The sequence below is a fragment of the Megascapheus bottae genome, chromosome 27 (assembly GCF_031878675.1).
Source record: "Megascapheus bottae isolate mThoBot1 chromosome 27, mThoBot2.hap1, whole genome shotgun sequence".
NCBI classification, from domain to species: Eukaryota; Metazoa; Chordata; class Mammalia; order Rodentia; family Geomyidae; genus Megascapheus; species Megascapheus bottae.
In genome coordinates, this window is record NC_143535.1 from 4,458,332 (window position 1) to 4,478,718 (window position 20,387).

Below are 20,387 nucleotides of genomic sequence, written 5' to 3' on the forward strand. Positions count from 1 at the left end.
TTTGTGTTGTCGGAATTTGTACGTGGTAAACCTGGGACGATGCCTCCTGGCCACTACCATTTTCTTATGGACTCATGAGCCATCTACTCACTAATCCTTCTTCACAGCTGTCCAGTGTCTGGACAGATGACCTGACTGATCACCCCCATTGCGAGGTTTATGGTGGTGAACAAAGCTTGCCTGGGGAAAAGCAGAGAAGGGATTCAGTCCAAATATCCCCAGCCCAGGAATGCCCACAGAGGCTGTAAATATCAGGGCAAAGGGACTCTGAGGGTCTGCATTGGAAAATCTATTAACAATGCCAAATATATTTCACTCCCCTGTATAATGTCAGATTCAAAATAAATAAATAAATAAAATAAAACAGCCCTGGAATCCCAATTCTGCCAAAGCACTTCCTTTCTCCTATAATTAGGTACTCTGGATTTTTAGTATCATTTTTTTGTGCGTGTTTGTTTCTTCTGATTTCCACAGGCTATTTTTAGGCCAATCATGACTCACTTTTTGAAAGGCTGTAGAAAAAAAGAAGTGGGAAAAAAAAAAAGCCTCTTTTTTTTTCCCCCCCAGCAATCAAATGTTCCTGTCCTCTGGGTGACGTGTATTTAAGTAAGTCATAGCTGAGTGACAGACACAGGGGATGCAGGGGACACACCAAATGGGGGAGTCTGCTATGGGAGAAAGGAGAATAAGGGGGCTACTCACACCTGGGGGTGTGGTGGAGGTCTTCTGTTCCTAACTAGTCCTACTCCTTACCTTCGTTCCCTGCTCCAGAGAGGAAGCTGGATCCAGACCCCAGGAGATCAGCCTCAGGCAGAGACTCTTACGCCTGGGCAGTGCTGAGTGGCTCCACCACCCCCGGGAAAACCACCAGGCTTGGCACTGTGTGGGTTGAGCCAGAGTGGACCATGACCAGAGGGAAAGCTGCTCAGGAAGAGACAAACTAGAGCTTCCCTGGTGCAGCAGGCTACTTGGCAAAGTGGTGAGTCCCTAGTCAGAGAGACAGAGGACAGATGGACAGACAATGTATAGGGAAAAGTTTGCAGACATACTCAGGCCATCAATAAACTGTGTATGTCCATTCTTGCCCACCAAGGATCTGCCAGGCTGGGCACTGATGGCTCATGCCTATAATCCTAGCTATTCAAGAGGCTGAGATCTGAGGATTGAGGTTCAACGCTAGCCCGGGCAGAAAAGTCTGAGACTCATCCACCATCTAACTCCCAAAAAGCTGTAAGTGGAACTGTGGCTCAAGTGGTAGGGCCCCAGACTTGAGCAAAAAAAGCTTGGGGACCAGCACACACACACTCACGCACAGCACACACACACACGCACGCATGCACAGCACACACACACACACACACACACACACACACACACACACACAGAGCACACTCAAATCTTCCAGATTTCCCTGCTCATCCCCCTGATTCCTCAGAGTCATAGCTGAGAGGGGTCCCCAGAAAAATGGAGACCCCTGGGAAAAACTTTACAGTGTTCAAATCCCCTCCTCATCCACTATTCCTGGCTCTCCCATTCATCCAGAGAACGGTTTGGCCCCTTCCATGCTCCAGGCACCGAGAATGAGGCGACATCCACGGAGCTGGCAGGCTGGAGGAGAAGACAGATGTTAGCAGACAGTAGAAAGGTGCGCCTGCACTTACACGGGATGTCACAGCAATCACACCAGTGGGTGTGTCCCGAGAAGGAAGAAGCAGCCTTTGAGCTGGGATCTGAGAGTTGCAGGCTAGGTAAGCGGATGAGGACTGACTGGGAAGAGGAGAGGACAAGCAGGAGCCTAATGCTTGAAGTGCCGAAAGACTCGTCCACTCTGAGCTGGACAATGTGTAGCTAATCCAGCCATGTGGCACTCACACCCTCATCAGGTGTTGCTAGGCACTGGAGACCCATGTCTCCCCACAGCCAACCCTGCCCTCCCGGGAGGCAGACAGCTTGAAACCTCCCAAATCATCACACCATGACATTCAAGGCAGTGCTCTCAAGGAAAACCTCAATACATGGGCCAGGGAGAAGCAGGATCTACCTGGGCTGCCTTTAGGAGTTGGATTTACTTAGTCTTGATGGCTGGTTCAGTGATGAGGGTGGAGTATCAGGGAGGCTCCAAGAGCAATCATTGTTCTGACCTTGGATACCAGGTGTGTGGTGAAGCCATTAACTAAGAGAGGGGTGGCAGGAGACATGTGCCTTGCTCTGCTGAGCTTATCCCAAGTTTGGGGTCTCCCTAAAATAGACTGACAAGGAGTTGAGGAAGGCCTCCATCTCAAATTCTAGCTTTTTGGTGATTAATTGGAGATCGAGTCGCACAGACTTTGCTGCCTGCGCTGGCTTCAAACTACAATCCTTAGACCTCAGCCTCCCGAGTGGCTAAGACTACAGGTGTGAGCCATGTGGGTCCAGACAGAATGTTCTGAGCGGTGGAATGTATTGCAGCATCAAGCGCTGCCTGCCTGAAAACTGCAAATCATTTGCTGGATTTCACAGAAAGCAGTTACTAAGGACCTTGGTGTGGGCAGAAGGGGGGTGGCAGGTGGTATAAAATTGGGCCAGGGGAGACATGGAAAGCAGGGTGAAGTTTGGCTGGCTCTGGGAAATGATCTGAGGGTGGCTCCTGAGTTGAGCCAGGAGAACGGAAGAGAAAGGGTTCCCGAGATTCACCCAGAGGACTGGACAGAGAGTATCACAAATCTCCAGAACTATTCGGGAGCCTCAGTATGAGCTGTAAGGGGAACCCCATTCTCACGTGGGTCCTTCACGAACTTGATGGTGAGGTCGAGGGCTACTCAGGAGAACTAGGCTGGAGCACAGCCTCTCCTCCAGGTCCTCAACAGTGTAGCCCTAGCCACAACCTGTGAACACCGCATTCACAGAGCAAAGTCAGCCTCGGAAGCCAAAGAGGCAGCCCACACCCACTAAACAGAGCTCCTGCTCCTTGAACTGGCCCCTTCCACGTCTCACCTGGACCCTGTGCAGCCACCCGCCTTCTCTTCCTGAGGGGCACACAGGCCTGCCTCATCTCTGTGGCAGCGATGCTTTTCAACAGGGGAGTCCCAGCGTCCAGGGTGAACGTGACCTTCAGGCCAAGCCCAGCTGCTTTCCAGGCACTTCTAGCAAGACATCATCTTTCTGCAGGTTTGGAGGAAATGGAGGATTACAAATTGGCTTATTATCCAGGCTGGGGATAAGGATGGTGGGCAACGGCCCAAAAGCATCACGAAGAGCAAGAAGCAAGCTTGTCCTGCTGCGGGTGTTTCTGTCCTAGAGTTTGTCCCAGGGGAAGAGGCTGTGACCTTGTCACCTTGCTCTTTAAGACCAGATTGGCCAGGTCCTCCAGACCAGCGACATCAGGAAGAAAGTGTGAATAGACACGTCTCAGGTGAGCCTGGGGACCTCGCTGCCACAATGTAAGAGGACTCTGCAGGCTTCTTCTTGTCGACGCCCCAGTCAGGACCATTCAAATGCCCCTCCAAGTTTCTTGGCGTATTTTCATCAATTCTCACCCCTTGTCTGATTCACTTCCCTTCCTTCCCCACCCCAAGTCCCCAGCCAGGTAGAAGGCAGCAGATGAGAGCAAGCTCAATGCTTCAAATTAAAGAATAAAAATAAACCCAGCTCCCTAGTCAGAGCCTGCAGAACCTTCCCGTTTTCCATTTAGGAGCCTGGGGCCAAGTGCTGGAATACTGATATGTGCTTTTTACCATGCACACACCACAAAGCTCTCAGGGCCGCTGCGACGTTAGATGTAGAGTCTGGGGGGTAGTGGCCTGGTGTCGGGAAGCCAAATGCCAGAGCTTATACATGCCAGGACAGATGTCTGGGTGCCCTTCATTGGGGTGGATGGAAATCTGATGTTAACTAGGCCTGTACTTCCCCCACCAGTGCAGGGAAGGGAAGAAGAGCCAGCCAAGGAGATGCTTTGGGAGAAGAGGTATTCCACCCTGGGCCTCTGGCTCAGAAGGAGGTAGCTCACAGGGCTGGCTTAAGGACAGAGCTGAGTAGCCACCTGGCATCAAGGGTGACATCCCAAAGCGACCCCCTCCCAGAACGGGAAGTGGACTCGGGATGCTTTGTCCCTCTCCCCTAAAGGTTATACAGGCCCTGATCTGGAAGGAATTAGCCAGTCACCACCAGCAAAAGAAGGGAAAGCTTGAGGCTACAGCCCAATTTTTACAAATAAAGCCACAGTATGCCTGGTTAAATTTGAATTTCAGGTAAGCAATGGATAATGGATAATGGATAATGGATAATGGTTGTGAGGTATACTCCTACCAAATCATTTTTGGGTGCTTATCTGCTTGTCCTTCGTCTGAGTCGACAGGCCTCTCCTGAATGTGGAAGAAGGGGCTGTCCAGGGGAACTGACCTCAGCAGCCAGGCTTAGCTTCTGCTCCTCTGAGAGGTCTCCTTAGAGGCAGGGGCACGGTACAAGTGGAAGAGTGTTCACCTACTGAGCACAAGGCCCTGAGTTCAATCCCCAGTCCTGCCAAAATTCTGTTTAAGAGATCCCCAGGATCCTAGGAAACCCTGGGCAGTGGCCTGGCTTCCCACATGCCCACTGTGAAGCGTCCACATGCTGCTACCTCCAGAGGCCCTGTGTTCAGCATCATGAACAGAGCTGTCCCTCTCCACGCCTGAACACACTCTTCCTTACCCTGCCTCCAGCATGAACTCTGCTCCGCCCAGCTCTCCCCCACCTTAAACTGAAGTCTCTTCCCCCTCCTCAGCCCAGGCCCACAGCCTCCCCAGGAAGGAGAACCTCCCATCCTGCAGTTTTGACTCCAGTCCAGACTATGTGCTTACAAAGCCAGGGTGAGATAGGCACTAATGCTCACCTTGCTACGGACCCTCCAGCCCAGGTCTCTCCTGAGCCCCTGGCCCTTCCAGAGACCTCAGAGGATGGAAGGGGAGCCCTGCTCCCAGGCTGCCTGGCTGCAGATCTTGCTGCCCAAGCTGCCCTTTGGTCCCTCTTGGGCTAATTGAGGCTGGCACACATGCCCTCGCCGCTAATGGGCTTCCTCCGAACAGGCTCTCAGTCAGCAGATGGAAGCGCGTGATTGCTTCCTTTCCTGGCCATTAAGCCAGCGGCCAGCTCCTGGCTTCAATGGCAAGGCATATGGACTGGCAGGGGTCGTGAGCTATGAGTCTCCCGCCTCGTTCCTCAATCAGATGGCAACAGCCTGGGATTCTCCTTAAGGTGGTGGCAGGGGCTCTGGGTGGCTGGAGGCCAAGGGACAAGACCCCAGAGAAAAACAAGCTGCCGGATGCCTGGCTGAAAGCTCAGATCCAGGCTTGTCTCATAGCCACCTCCTCGCAGCAAACAGCCCCCAAAGTGGCCCCATGGGCCTTTGGAAACTGTACCATTGTTTCCAGTTCCCGTCAGAAGATGAGTCCACAGCCTGCTCTGGGGACTCTTAAGGGGCCTTCCTAGATTCCCCATGAAGAAATTCCAAGCACTCACCCCCACACACACACACACATACAAGATACTGACCACCCAGTACAATGTAGATAAAAGCTTTGGTAAGGTAGGAAAAGGAACTCCAAGTGTGTGAGAGCCTGCGTTGGTGTTTCAGAAGATCAGGGAGGGTAATCTTGGGTCTCCAGGAAAAGTTCCCCAAGCCGGGAGTCCACACATCGCTTCTTCTGGCCTCACCTCACCTCTGCTGGGATATCAGTGGCACCCCCAAATCAAGTCCCCAGCCACAGCCACCACAGCTCCTCAGCCTGATCTTAGTTACTTCTGACCTTCAGCTATCCTCCCTCTGGGACACACAAGGAAACGTCCAGAGCCTACAGTGTGCCCTGATACAGGGCATCGGCATGATACCAGGGTCATGGACTCAAGCCCCCACACCAAGCCCACACCTGCTCTTCCTCCCACCATGTCCCGAGGGCAGGGCACAAACCCCAGCATTCCACGCTGGTGAGGGGAAACAGCAAGAACATGGCCTCCCCTCCCCACTCCCAGAGGGCCAGAAGACCTTCTGGGGCCTGGGGGTGGGGGAAGCTTCCTTCCCTGTCACCTCACCACCACCTGCCCCCTGGTGCTTGGACCCCCTGCTTTGCCCTGGTAAGGCCCAGCTTGGCTTCACAGATGTGGAAAACATGTTTTATTTCTACTAATGAGGCCGTCAGGCCCACAGTCCACTAAGGTCCTCAAAAGGCCAAGCATGGACCTCTGCTCCGCAGCCATATACTTTCTTTCATACTTTCTTGACTATAAAAGGAAGAAAGCACTCTGCAGAGGTGACCCCATGCCTCTTGTGTGGCCTGGGGGCCGGGGGTCGTCAGTGGTGGACGCCAGCCGGCCACCCCTCATCTCCCAGTTCCCTCCCAGCTCTGGCAGGCTGTGCTTCCAAGATCCAGCAATCCAGCTCCAAGCAGACTGATATTCAAGTCACTACAGCAGAAAACATGGACCCCAGGAGAGTCACAAGAGAGGTAAGGGGTTCCCGGGCAAGCCACCTGAACAGGAGGGTGCATTCATTCCAGCAGAGGTTCTCAACCTTTCCCTCCACCTCTGGCCCCAGCTCTGTGTCTACTCCATTTCTTCACTAGCTGGTTAACTTTACTCTCAGCCATAGACTTACTAGTGATTGTTTTCAAGCTATGTATTTTCCACCCTGACTTGGCCAGATTCCCCCTCATTTCTGGAAGGTTCTTACAAGCCTTCAGTGGGAGAATGTGTCAGATAAAGCCATGGGTGGCACTGAGGTTGGGACTGAACACACAAGAGTGGAGAGGAGCAGATCACTGGGTACAAAAGGGCCTCACCTGGTCCTTCTGGCCCCATGGGTGATGAGCCTAGAATGCTGTCTGGAAAACTTGTTCTTGGAGCTAAAAGCTGCCTTGGAGCTAAGCAGAGGGCAGTGCTTACTATGTCAGTGTGTACCCTGCCCCATAGGACTGAGTCAAGCCCCTGGGGACAGCTGTCCTATCTACCTCACCCCCCCTCCCCCAGCCCTGCCTTCGGAAGACTGCTGGTGCATCCTGGGTTGAACTCAGAACCTTGTGGTTGCTAGGCAAAGTGCTCTACTGCTTGAGCCATGACACAGAAATCTTAAATAAAAAGCTGGGATGTCCAGAGGACATATGAGCTTTAGGGTGAGACTGGGCCTGAGGTTTGTACTGCTACATGACATGCAGCTCCCTTCTCCATTCTGCCCTTCGGATGTTCCTCCCTCACTCCTGGCAGCTGCGGCTAACAGCTCTAGCTTCCTTTTTCACAACCAGGGAAATGGAAAAGTCTTTTCTTGCTCCAACTCATAACAAATATCCCCCTGTGTCTGGAGCAACATCTCTTTGTTTGGACCAACTGAAATCACAGGATAGCCACTGAACCTGTCATCGATGGCCAGAGAATCCTACGCAGTATTTGGCTTGGTCCTAGGCCACATATCAATCACCGGGGCAGGGTGGGAGGCAGAGGATGCTGTGACTGGCTCAGACCCATGGACCATCAACACAAGAGTTGGTCTGTCTATATAGCATGGCTGCCACACAATCAGCAGTGGGTACACGGATGCTGTGGATGCAGACAATTCACCCAACACAGAGCCCTATTTTGCTCCTTCACGAGAGGCTGAGTGAGAAGAGATTTGAACTAGAATCTTCAAGATAGCTTATGGGTAACTCATAGATCTAGCCTACCATACCTCAAGATGGCATGAAGTTGGAGCTGGTCTGATTTATATATGCTCATCTTTCCATTTTTCTCACCCATTCCTTCCTCCTTCCACGCTTCCTTATACCCTCCCTCTCTACCTTCCTTCCTCTTTCCCATTCTCCCCCATCCCTCTGCATCCACCATGGGTTCTTGCTCCCGAATCCTGTCTCTCCTTCATTGCTGTCCATTCCCCCTCCCTGCCCACGTCTCCACTGCTCTTCCAATGCCTCTGAGTTCAATTTCATCTCATCCAAATTGCTTTATTGGTTCTACAGAAAAACAAGGCTGGCTAGAGCCATTATGGGTGCATCCGGGGTACATTAGACTCAAAAAAATATTTAAGGGAAATACTCTGGCAAATGGAATCAATAAACTCCAAATCAAACATTCACAGGGAAGTATACACCTGCAGGTCAGTGCGCCAGGAAACAGCTCGCGGTTCTGAAGTTGAGGCTGCCTCTCACCACCCCCTCCCTGCCCTGGGCACATGGGCCGGAGCAAGGCCTGCAGGCCACACCCTCAGCCTCCCAGCTGCTGAAGAGCCCAGAGTCTTCCAGGCCTGCACCGTGTGCAGTGATCAGTGGCACTGATTAAGGAAGGGAGAGATGATGGGAGAGAGAGGGGGGGGGGACTGAGGGAACAGAGGCATTTGCATGGAGGTATTTTTAGACCCGAAGATTAAATCTTTAATAATAATTTTTTTTCTTAAAAGAAAATGAGAGTTTGGTGTGTGGTGCTTGAATCCTCCACCTCCTCTTTGTGCTGGCCCTGAGGCTGAGGGAGAAGAAGGCAAGAGAGAGGAAAAACAGGAGAGAAAGAGGAGAAGGCCCAGAAGAGAATGAGTCCCCCCATCTGGGTCCAGGCTCCAGTTCCTCCCCCCTCCCGCATCCTGCTCTGCTGAATTCCAGGCTGAAGACCCTGGGGCTCTGCAGACCTGATGGTAGGAGGGAGGGGACCATGCCGACCTGTTCTAGCCAAGAGCTCTCGCTATTCCCACTGCCTGTGAGCTTTCCCTTCCAGGCCCTAAGGAAGGGTCTTTCCCACAGAGGGCTGCCCCACCATGAACCTTACACCTCCTGCTTTCCCTCAAATGCCTCAGAAACCTAATCCACCCCAGGGAACCCATCTTCATGGGTTCTACACGAGGCCGGCTGAGAGCTCAGCCTCTTGCACAAAACACAGCAGGGCCGCTCCACCCAGATTGCTTCAGAGGGAGGAAGGTGGAGTGAGGGGAGAAGGCAGGGACGGGATGCCAGCCCAGCACACCTGACTCTACCACCAGCTGGGAGCATGTGGCCAAAGCACCACGCAGGGAGAGGCCAGTTCACCCAAACGATGCCAAATGGGGTGCGCTGGCTAAGGATCCATGATGTCTGAATTTGCCCAGAGACTATGTCTGGGCACTTCCTGGAAAGGGGCTTCAGTGCATCCCCAAAGGGGTCTGCAGTCTGACAACCCCAAATAACTGAGCGACCTAAAGAAAACCAACACCTGCGTCTGCACACAGAGCAGTGCTGCCCCCGTTCCCAGCGAAAGAGCTGTCAGAGTCCAGCCCCACCTTTGTGGGGCTGCCACGTGCCCACTGCCATCTCCATGTGTGGCTTCCACGGGAATGCTGTGCCACCTTCTCTGTAGTCCACACGAGCGCACAAAGCCAGCTGTTTCTTCTGTTGTTTGTTTGTCTGTTGGGCACGTACTGGGGCTTTAATTAAACTCAGGACCTGAGTGAGCTCTGTCCCTTAGGACTTTTTAAATTTCGTTTTGTTTGCCCAAGGCTGGCATTGTACCGCTTGAGCCACATCTCCTCTTCCTGTTTGTTGGTAGTTAATTGGAGATAAGAGTCTCACAGAATTTCCTGCTTACGCTGGTTTTGAACCGCGATCCTCACATCTTAGCCTCCTTGAGTAGTTTGTAAGTATGAATCTCTGGGCACCTGGCTGACAAGATCTCTTTAACCTGGAGACTCCCCATCATCTGATTCAGCAATAGTAGGTGCCCAACAAATAGACAATGAATTGACAAGTAAAGGAATGAATGAGTAAATTCACACAAAAAATAATTATTAAAAATTCACTGCCATCCCTCTGCAGTAGAGGAGAAAAAAGGCAAGGCTAGGGGTGTCCAGTTCAATTCCTGTCTCTTCCCAGGAATATTGGAAATCCTGGTTTCAGACCGGTGGGTGATTGGCCTGCACTGTAGGTGGAACAGATAGAGCCTTAACGGAAATTTTAAGTATTTCTTCTACCACGTTCTCTTTCTCTCCTCCTTTTCCTTTCCCTTTGACATTTAAGTTAAATATACTCTAAGTCGACTTGGAATATGCAAAAGACTTTTAACTTTTCCTCAATTCTCAGGGCTCCAGGCCCATGCGGGACCCTAATTCTAGAGGTGAGGAGGACTGGCTGAAGCAGAGGGCCTCTCTTCCTCGGAGGCTGCTCTGCAGGAGTGGGAGTCGTGGATTTCCTGCCCACAGATGTGTTTCCACTGACTGGGCCGCTTTGCACTGCTTAATTACACCTGGCTCTGCAGGAATTTAATGTTTTGGCCCGTGACCTAAAAAACAGTGTGCCACTCTGAATGCTGAGAGTTTCCAGAGATGGAAGAGGCTGAGAGGGCACAAAGGCCTACCAGAAGAGGTCATTTGTGACACGGGGCGAGGGCTCCACAGAGCCTACCTGGTGCCTGCCCAGGCCAGGTGACTGTCACCAACAGCCCGGCCTTCTCCTGCCAAACATCCTTGAGCATCTCTCATTGTCTCTCAGCTCCATTTCCTCCATGTAGAGTCGGGGCAGGCAGACACACCCCCCTGCCTCCTAGGCCTCTGTTGTCTTTCTGGGTCGCCCGTGGGGCTGGCAAGGACACACATAAGTGCCTCCTAGCTCTCCTCACCCTGTGTGCCTCTGTTGCCCACGGCCTAGGACGCAGGCGTAAAGCCTGCAACCCCCACTCCCCCTGCCCCAGTGCCAAGCAGCAGATTAAACGATTCGACTCCGGAAGAAAGGCTGCTGTGGCGAGATGCAATCATCTCTGACTAAAATCTCCTTTTCAGATATATAATGGTCTAATCAATATTAATAGAGAGGCTTATCTGTTTTCTTCATCTCCCATGTCCTTAAGAGTAGATAAAACGCTTGTAAAATAGGATCCTATTCAGCATATACTGATTGCTTCCAAAACGCATTTTCTGGAGATCTGTCATCAAGTGAGAGTCATTACTGAACAGCCAGGCCCAGAACCACCGTTGACAAATTTTGGGAAGATTCTTTGATTATTTTGCCCAACATGTGATTTAAAGGCTGCAGCTTCTCTCGCTTCCAAATTTGCTCTTACCCATCCCATAGGGGGCGGATCTTGGAACCGGAGGAGTTTTAAACAAATGGAGGATGAGAAGGGGAGAGGCTTAGGGTGAGCTCTGAAGCTGCAGTGTAGTCCTCACCCCTGGAAAACCAGCGCTGGGGAAGGGGAGACTGATGTCTTCATCCTAGCATGGGGGAACAGCACGTAGATCTCAGCCAGCTTAGGCAGGAGGTAGATGGGAAAGGGACAGATCATGTCATGATCTGAGGTCAAACTATGCCCTGGGCATGGCAGAACCTGGGGTTGGCAGCAACAAATGTGGGTTCCACCAATTGCTTAGTTCACAAACCTCTTTGGCCTCAGTCTAGGAAGAGCCAGAGGGCCTTCGAAACTCAAGTTCCCTCCTTCTTCACTTTTCAGGTGTTCTGGAAAATAGTTCTCTCTGGAAATGCTTAAATTCCATGATGGAGCACAATGGGTCCCACAATGTCCCAGCCAGGATGCCAACACACAGGACCAGAACCGACGTAAAGATCCTCAGACGCTGTGGTTCACGCCTGTAAACCTACCTACTTCAGAAGCTGAGATCTGAGAATCACAGTTCAAAGCTTGCCAGGGCAGGAAAGTTCATGAGACTCATCTCCAATTAACCACCTGAAAACCAGAAGTGGCCTTGTGGCTCTAAGTGGTACAGTGCTAGCCTTGAGCAAGAAAGCTCAGGGACAGCACCCAAGCCCTGAGTTCAAGCCCCATGACCACCACCACCACCGAGAACAACAAATTCACAGATGTCCAAGAACCCTACATCAAACATGATGTTTGACAGTTTCTCACATATGATATGTGGTACATGTAATCCACTGTGACTTTTCCAAGGGTCTAAGATCAAGATCTATTTGTACCCGCACAGGAAGATATCTGAGATGTACTGCTGACTGACAAATGCAGATTGCAAAATGATTCATACAGAAGCAACATCAGAATAGAGAATGTGGTCTCTGTGTAAGTGTTTAGAACAAGATAATAAATAATAACCCAGTAGCCATAGCAGTTTCTTGGATCTGCTCCTGTGAAACATTACCTGTCATCTTCTTGACTCTTTCAAAAGGAGGAGCAGGCACACATTTCCTATGTAAATAAGAATTGTTGGGTCAACTGGATTTCCGTAAGCAAAAAGTTCATCTCAATTGCTCTTCAGGCTTTCTTGTCACTTTATTAAAATACCATAGACTGGGTAAATGTTAAGCCATAGGAGCAAGGGGAGTTGATTAGGACTCATGGTTCTAAAGGCTGAGAAGTTCAAAACTATGGTGCCAGCATTTGGGGAGGGTCAAAGCGCTCCATCATCCTATTCTAGAAGGAACACATAAGACAGGGGACTCAAGCTCATCCTCTCTATCTGAGACCCACTCCTATGATCTAACCATTCCCAAGAAGACGACTACAGTAATCCATTAAGAAGGTGCAGCCCTCATGACCCATCGTCTTCTGAAGGCACCACCTCTCCACACCATTGCCTGCCCTGGGGACTCCATTTCCAACATGGTTTTAGGGAAGATATTCAAACCGCTACAACCCCGTATCTCACATCGTGAAGAATAAACGCAATCCAGATGGCACCAAGGCCCATATGGCAAAGGCCTAATGATAAAGCTTTTAGAAGAAATTGGAGGATATTTCCAAGAGGTTGAAGTAGGTAAAGCCTTTTTTCAACAAGATACAAAATACATTAGCGATAAAGGCAAAATCCACTAAGTTAGATTACATTCTAATTGAAACACCTTCTAAGGGAAAGCTCTTGCTCATGGTGTGCGGCTGACAGCGGCTGGCAATGGTGGATGGGGCACTGGGGCTGGAAACAAAATCATCCTTCTGGAAACATCCTTGTGGAGATTTGTTCAGGCAGGAGTCACCGATGGGTGCTAAGCTGGGGGAATTTTTGGTGAGAAGCTGAATATTTGCATGGCTTGACCTGCAAACTTTAGAACTCGTTTTGGCTCTCTGAAGGTAACTGTGCACAGAAGCGATGAGACGCCACCTTAGACAGTGGCGTGGTCGTGGGAGTGAGACCCTGAGAAAGACATAATAGCACTTAACATGCAATTCCAGTCAGCAAAGAAGTATTTCTCCTAATCACCATAATTTCAGGCAAACAGAATGAAGAATGTTCTCTCTAAAAAGGAAGGGGAGGGGGGACAGTATTCTTCAAAATGTCAATGTCAGAGATGACAAAGACAGGCTACAGAAATGTTCCTGATTAAAGGAAACGAAAGAGACCTGTCAATGATTCTGCACTGGAGGGGGAAATGGGATAAGCACATTATTAGATCATCTGAAAAAATGGGTACACAGAGAGCAGACTAGATAGAAGCATCGCATCAGTGTTAAATTGACTGAAGCTACAATCTGGAATGTGGTCATAGAAGAGAATATCCTAAATTACAAACACTTACACAGTGACCCACTGGGGAGCAAGGGCTCATCCTGTCTGTAACTTGCTCTCCAAGAGCTCAAAAAGTGTGTGTGTGTGTGTGTGTGTGTGAGTGTGTGTGTGTGTGTGAGTGTGTGTGTGTGTGTGTTTGTGTGTGTAGGTGCACAAAGAGGTTTTGACGCAACATGTCAGTTTATGAGTATAAACATTTTCTGGAAAATGGAAACAATATAGATACACAACCCAGAATGCACAATCATAATATAAAAATTCCTACAAACAAATAAGAAAAAGATAAATGACCCAGTAGGAAAAAAAAAAGAGAGCCATAGAGTTGAAGTAGCACTTCACCAAAAAAAAATGATATTCAAATGGCTAATCAACATGAGGTACTCAACTACATTAGCCATCGAGAAATGCAAATGCAAACCACAGTATAATATTGCCACACACCCATTACCAAGGCCAAAATTTAAAAGATGGGCAATATCATGTCTTGGCTAGTACACAAAACAAATGGAATGCTTGCTATATTTTTGGCAGGAATATACGTGAATATAGTCCCTCTAGACACTTGCTTGGCGATATATTGGTTGTCTATTGCCATGTAACAAAATTACCCTAAAAGTTAGTGGCTTAAAACAAGTACTTACTACCACAAAGCTCCTGTGGGTCAGGAATCCAGCCTGGGCAAGCATGGCTCAGGAGGCTGAGTCCCAACTGTGAGCCGGGACTGTGGTCTCATCCGAAGACTCGCCTGGGAAAAGGTCAGCTTGTAAGTTCACTCACATGGTTGTTGGATTTGGCTCCTCCTGAGCTTTTACAAGTCCTCTCCGTGGGGCAGCTCACAGCATTTTAGAGGGCTTTCTACAGAGATGAAGAGACAGGCAATAAGATCTAGTCTCAGAAGTGATTCCCATTGCTTCTGCCACCTTCTGTTTGTGAGACCACAAGTCTAGCTCACATTTAAGGAGAGAGGATCCATCAGGATGCAAAGATTAAGAGTCAGGCTCCCTGGAGATCACTGTAGAGGCTGCTTCACGTGAAATATTCCCAGGGTGGACACAGGCCAGCCCTCTGACCCACTCCACGGGCAGAATCTGTACATCCGTGCAGCACAGCATTATACGTGAAGGTTCACAGCAGCACTGTTCCTAATGGCCCAACTGGAAGCAATCCAAATGCCTATCAACAGAAGAATGGAAAAATAAATTGTGTATAATCATACCAAGGACTACTACACATCAATGAGAATGCAGAAAATACAACCATGCATATAAATAATGCTCAACAAGAGAGCTGGGGGAAATTTTGCCAAACACAAATGAGTACATATTGTATAATTTCATTCATTATATAAAGTTTTCTTAAAGAAAATTTTATTTATGCAGTTTGAATCCATATGGGTGGTTACCCTTGATGGAGGCAGCTGAGATGCTGAGCAAAGGGGGAGGGGGAGCCATTGCTAGAGGTGAGGGGCTCCTGTCTCCAGACTGGATGTGATCTGCAAGTGTGGTAACTTAGGGTGGATCCAAGTCACTCAAGTTCCATGACAAAGGACGCCCGTATCAGTCTACCACCGGAGCCATGTCCAGACAAGTAGTGACTTCTTTGAACCATCACCTCCCGGCCGTCTGAGTTCCAACCCCCCACTGTCACATGACACTTGAGGATGATGTCCTGGCCAAACCTCCAGGCTATAGGTACACGTGAGGGGCGGGCTGTGCCCCCAGCATTCCTGTGACTTTTTCTATCGTGGCAGTCACAGCATCTATTAAATCATATATCTCTCTGGATTATCTCCCATAAGACCTTGTGTCCCACCTGTCATCTCTTGGGTATACTTCGTTACCAACAGAATCGAGAGAACCAAAGCAGAGAGCCCCAGCCTTGCCAGGAAAATTCTACTTACTAATCTGCCCGGACCTGTCCTTGACTTCGTTGGCAAAGCCTCCCCCCTTTGCTAGTGTCTCTCTGCTAGTCCACCGGGTCCCTGGTGTTTTGCTGTCACTGACACGGAGTCCCGTGCCCTCCCTTTCCTTCCCTTCTCTTTTATTAGGAGAGGATCTTCAGCATACTCAATTCTAGCCTTCATTTGCCTCCTGCGTAACTGCCCAAACTGAGCTTTGCTAGTGAAGTACCTTCAGTCCTCTTTTTTCCACACTCACAACCAGCTCACAACACGAAGATGCTACCCAAGAACACTCAGCCCTGCCATAACCCACCTTAGAACCAAAGCAGCTACACACCTTGGAGGAGGTGGGGGGAGAGGAAGGAAGTAGTGCCAGGGCGGTGATGAAACCTTGAGAGTGATGGATGCCTTCCATGTCTTCATTGAGGTGACTGCTCACAAGCGGACACATGCCCGGATTTCCCTTGCTGCGTGCGTTACACGCGTGTGGTCTACCCTGTCAATTATACCTCCGTGACACTGTTTAGGAAAAAATGAAGAGCTACAGGATTCCCAGATGTGGCTTCACATCAGAAGCACCGGGGAGTTTAAGAAGACAGACTTCTGCCCCCCTCCTCCAGGTCTCTGTGATAAACAGAGCAGCTCTGGAGAAAGGAGTGGTTCTCAAAGTGTGGTTCCAGTCACAACAGCCTCCCGGGACCTTCATAAAAACTGCAGGAACCAGGAACCATGGGGGAGCTTGCCGATCTGTATTCCAACCAGCTTTCCAGGGGCCTCGGTCCAGTGGGGTGTGCAGATGCTTAACCCCATCCCCTGAGGCAAGTAGGGGCTGTCAGCCCACACTGGGCCTGACTTCCCAGAAGGAGGGGTCCCCCGGCTTTGCCTTCCCTTAGAAGCCCCTATTTGTACCTCTACTACCCTCCCCGGCATTTCTTCTTCACTCACTGGCACTGGCTCAGTGTGCTCCAATCCCTCATTTCTTCTCTTTAGCACCAAGATATGTCTAACATTCGTAAGGAATGGTAGAGAATAGACGGAGAAAATACCCGAAGTACAAGGAACCACAGGCCAAAGTTCTGTCCCTACCATGGCAGGCATTCAACCCCGGTATTGCAGTTCATTTTCTCCCCTCTTCCAGTAAATTAGCACCAGGTAAATGTGCTGGGAGAAAGTGAGGAGCAGTAAAGACTTAGCTCCCAGCCTCTTACCCTTCCCCACAAACAAAACTTGACCTAGGCGCGGAGCAGGAAGGGCTCAGAAGAGAGAAGAGCAACGCCCCCTCACACCCTGAATCCCTTAATCCTCGCAGTGATCTTAATCTCAAGAGGCTGAGGAAAGCTGGGTGTGGAGTGGGCACTCTGGTCGAGTGTGGGAGGCAGAACAATGCCCTCTCCCCGGGTGACCGCCTGCTAATCCCCTGGAACCTGGGACACGGCTTCCCTGACACCACATGTGATTAAGTTAAGGATCTTGAGATGGCGAGTTCATTCTGGATTATCCGGGGTGGGCCGATGGAATCACAACGCTCCTTACTGATAAGAGAGTGAGATTCAATGTAATGAGATGAGAGAAGTTTCATTGGCCCCTGGCCCAGAGTGCAGCAGGACAGCCAATAGAAGCTGAAAGGTGGGAGAAATACAGATGACACCTTACTGATGACACCTCAACTTGAGCCTAGTGAGACACATTTTCTCTCTTTTTTCTGGTAGGTCGTAGGGATTGAACTCAGGGACTAGGCACTGTCCCCGTGCCTCTTCGTGCTCAAGGCTAGCACTCTACACTTTGAGCCACAGGCCACCTCCAGTTTTTTTTTGAGTGGCTGATTGGAGATAAGAATCTCACAGGGACTTTTCTGCTCAGGCTGGCTTTGAACTGTAATCCTCAGATCTCCACCTCCTGAGTAGCCTAGAATGACAGACTTAAGCCACGGCACCCTGCTAAGACCCACTTCTACTTGAATTACAATCATGGGTCTGAAATGTCCCCCAAGGCCCCTTGTGATGAAAGAGTTGGCTGTTAACCTGCGTTGTTGTTGGAGCCTGTTGAGAAGGTAGGTCACTGGAGATTTTCAGAGCCCAACCCCACTTCTTACTCTTTGCTTCCAGCTTCCAGAAAGTAGGCAGCTCCTTTCCAGGCCCAAAAACAATGGGGCCTAGCATATAACTGAAGCCAAAGTAAATCAAGTATTTTATTACCGTGGTGGGGAAAACTCATTTACATGACTTGTGGATTCCAGAAGTGCACTGTTTTGGCCACTAAGTTCAGAGCAACTTGTCACAAAAGCCAAAGGCTCTTAGTGCAAATCCCTAACAGGGCAAAGATGCTAATCTCCAGAATCTCTGGTGACCATTCTGCAACCCCCTCACTGGTGGCTGCTTCCCACTTCACAGATGAGACTGTGTCAACTGAGGCTAGACACCAGCTGCAGTGCTGAGCTTTGGGGTAGCAACGTTGTTTTCTTTTCTTTCTTTTGTATTATTTGTGATCTGGAAAAGAATGAGTTGTATAGTAGATGTATCAGGGAGAGGCTAACTGGAAGAGTGCAATTTTGAGCGATTTCTTTGGGAGGGAGATGGGGGAAGGAGAAGGAAGGGGAAGAGGAGAACCCCTTTTGAGTAACCAAGCCTGATGAACTAACACCTCTCAGCTTGAGGGAAGGACCCCATACCCAGGTCCCTTTGGGGGCATCAATCCCCAGTCCAAGCAAGGGGCTCAGCCCTAAGCACCCCAACTGGCCACATTGTTGACAGATGGAGGCAACCTCCCAGGCTGAAGACAGAGCTCCAGAGGAGGGGTGGGTGGGGATGGGCACACCAGCCCCACAGAGCAGACCTGGGCAGGTCCCATAGCACACCTGCCCAGGTGTGGACATATCTCCTAGAGGAGGAATGAGAGGTCGTGTCTGCGAAAGGGTCAGAGCAAGCACAAAACGTCAGGTGAACAGGCCACAGTGGCTTGAGCCAGGGACAGACATCCAGGCAATAAGAGGTGCCAGTGTGTCCCCAGGTGCCAAAGACTCCCCAATCAGAGCATCCGGGGTCCCCCAACCTCATCCCACTCCCCCCATTAACAGGAGCTGCTTTCAGGAAGAGACTGCAGCCCCAGCCCCACCTAGCCCCCATCTCCTCCTCCTATTCCCCAGCTCCTGAGACCCGAGCTTCAGCCTTAGACATTGCTCTTGCCTCTGATTCTCTGAGGACATCAGATGCTGGTGGAAAGCCTGGTTCCCTTTGTATTTCTTGCCTTCTCCATCCCCTCCCCTCTTTCCTTCTGAACCCATCCCGAAGCTATGAATATCCAATTTGAACTAAACGCCTACTGTATTTCAACTTTCTCATCTTATTAGTGGCACACGGGGCTGTGATGGGACCCACCTCTTACTCCATCCCAGCCCCATACACGGACGGCTGGGGACACAGAAACGCTTAGCCATTACCGGGTTGCACACAGAGCTGAGGGCTTCCTTTTCTGTGTTTCCTGTGGCCATGGGTTTTGCTCCCATCAGGAATCTCTGCACACACCTTACCCACTGGCCTAAATGGACTAAAAATGTGTCCTCTGGTTCAGACCGGTGCCAGACTGCTGGGAGGATGGAGAAGATCTCAGTTCATCGCTGCCTCTGCGGGCTAGCCGGTGGGCATGCCCCCATCAGGACAAGACAAAGGAGATGCAGCAGTCACCATGGGCGAGGGGTTTCCGGAAGCAGGCCTGGGGGATGACGACGTCTGGACAGAAGCTTGATGTCTCTCTGCCCTATGAAGGTCCTGGGAAATGTTGGGGTTCCCCCCAGTTCCCAGGGAGGAGCCAAGGCCCTCCCCTGTACACTTCAGCAGGGGCCCATGATGCAGCTCAGGTCCCTCCACGCACCAGGCCCCTTCCTAGCCCAGACTCTAGCCTCCAGTCCGGAGTCAGAATAAGTTGCAGCTTCCGAAGCTTCCTTTTCCCTCCCCACTAGCATCACCAACCCACAGGCAGTGGGGTCTTGGAGGGCAGTGGGCTGGGCTGTCTGGTTACTCTAAGTCTCCCCTTTTTATGTACCGAGCATTGGACAAAGAGCTTTGCACAAGCCCTTAGATGGGGTCTGCACATTCGCCTCTGCTAATGGGATACAGATGCAAACTTCTCCATGGCGCACACAGAAGAACAGGGCCCACTTGTGAGGTCCCCCCTGCCCCTGCATTCTCTCAGCAGCCCCAGGAGGTCAACCTGACAAAGAAGGTGGACCTCCTTTTCACTGAGAGGAAAAGTGAGGCTCAGAGAGGTTAGGCGACTCAGTCAAAGCCCCAAGATGCTCAGTGCAGGATGAATTCCCCAGACCAGAATGAGCTGAAGGTCGTAACTTACCCACCATGGCTCCCACAGGGTAACTGAGGCAGGGGAGGTCTCCTACATTCAAGACATGGTCTACTACACAAGGGCCTTGGCCAGGGGGGTCTTGAGGTCCTCACACAGTTACACACAAGAAGGCAGCTGTGGATATAGTCCTGGGAGGAGATCCCACCGCCCCGCCCCATGCCAGCACAGCCCACCCCCACACTAGACATCTGGAACTCCACAGGCTCTGCCTGTGAGTATTGTGGTTGTCAGCCCCATTTCTGGGGAGGGAGAGGAGGCACTGAGCTTGCCCAAGCCCAGAGCAGGGCAGCCAGGCTGCGGGCTCTGGTGTGTGCCTTCCCCAGCCCCCAGTACCACACTCCCGACCACCTCTCTTCTCAGACACCTCCAAGCTGCAGAGCAGGTGTGGGGGTTCACAGCATGAAGAACAGGCCCTGAGAGGCCTCCCCATCCAGGAACAGCCCCCCGATTGGCTTCCTCCAACCTTGGAAGCAAATTTTTGAGAGGAAGCCTGTGAAAGTACAAATGGATGCCTGGAACGGAAGCCACGCGTCCATTATTAGCTCTTAAGAGAGAACAGCCATTAGGGCCGGCTGGTTACCGGGCTGGATCTGATTGCAGGGCGGGGAGCGGGGGTACAGAGGTGTCCAGAGGATTGTGGTCAGAACCACTTGAGAGCTGATAAGGAAACTACACAGGGACGGTGGTCATGAGAAGGGCGGAGGAGGTGTG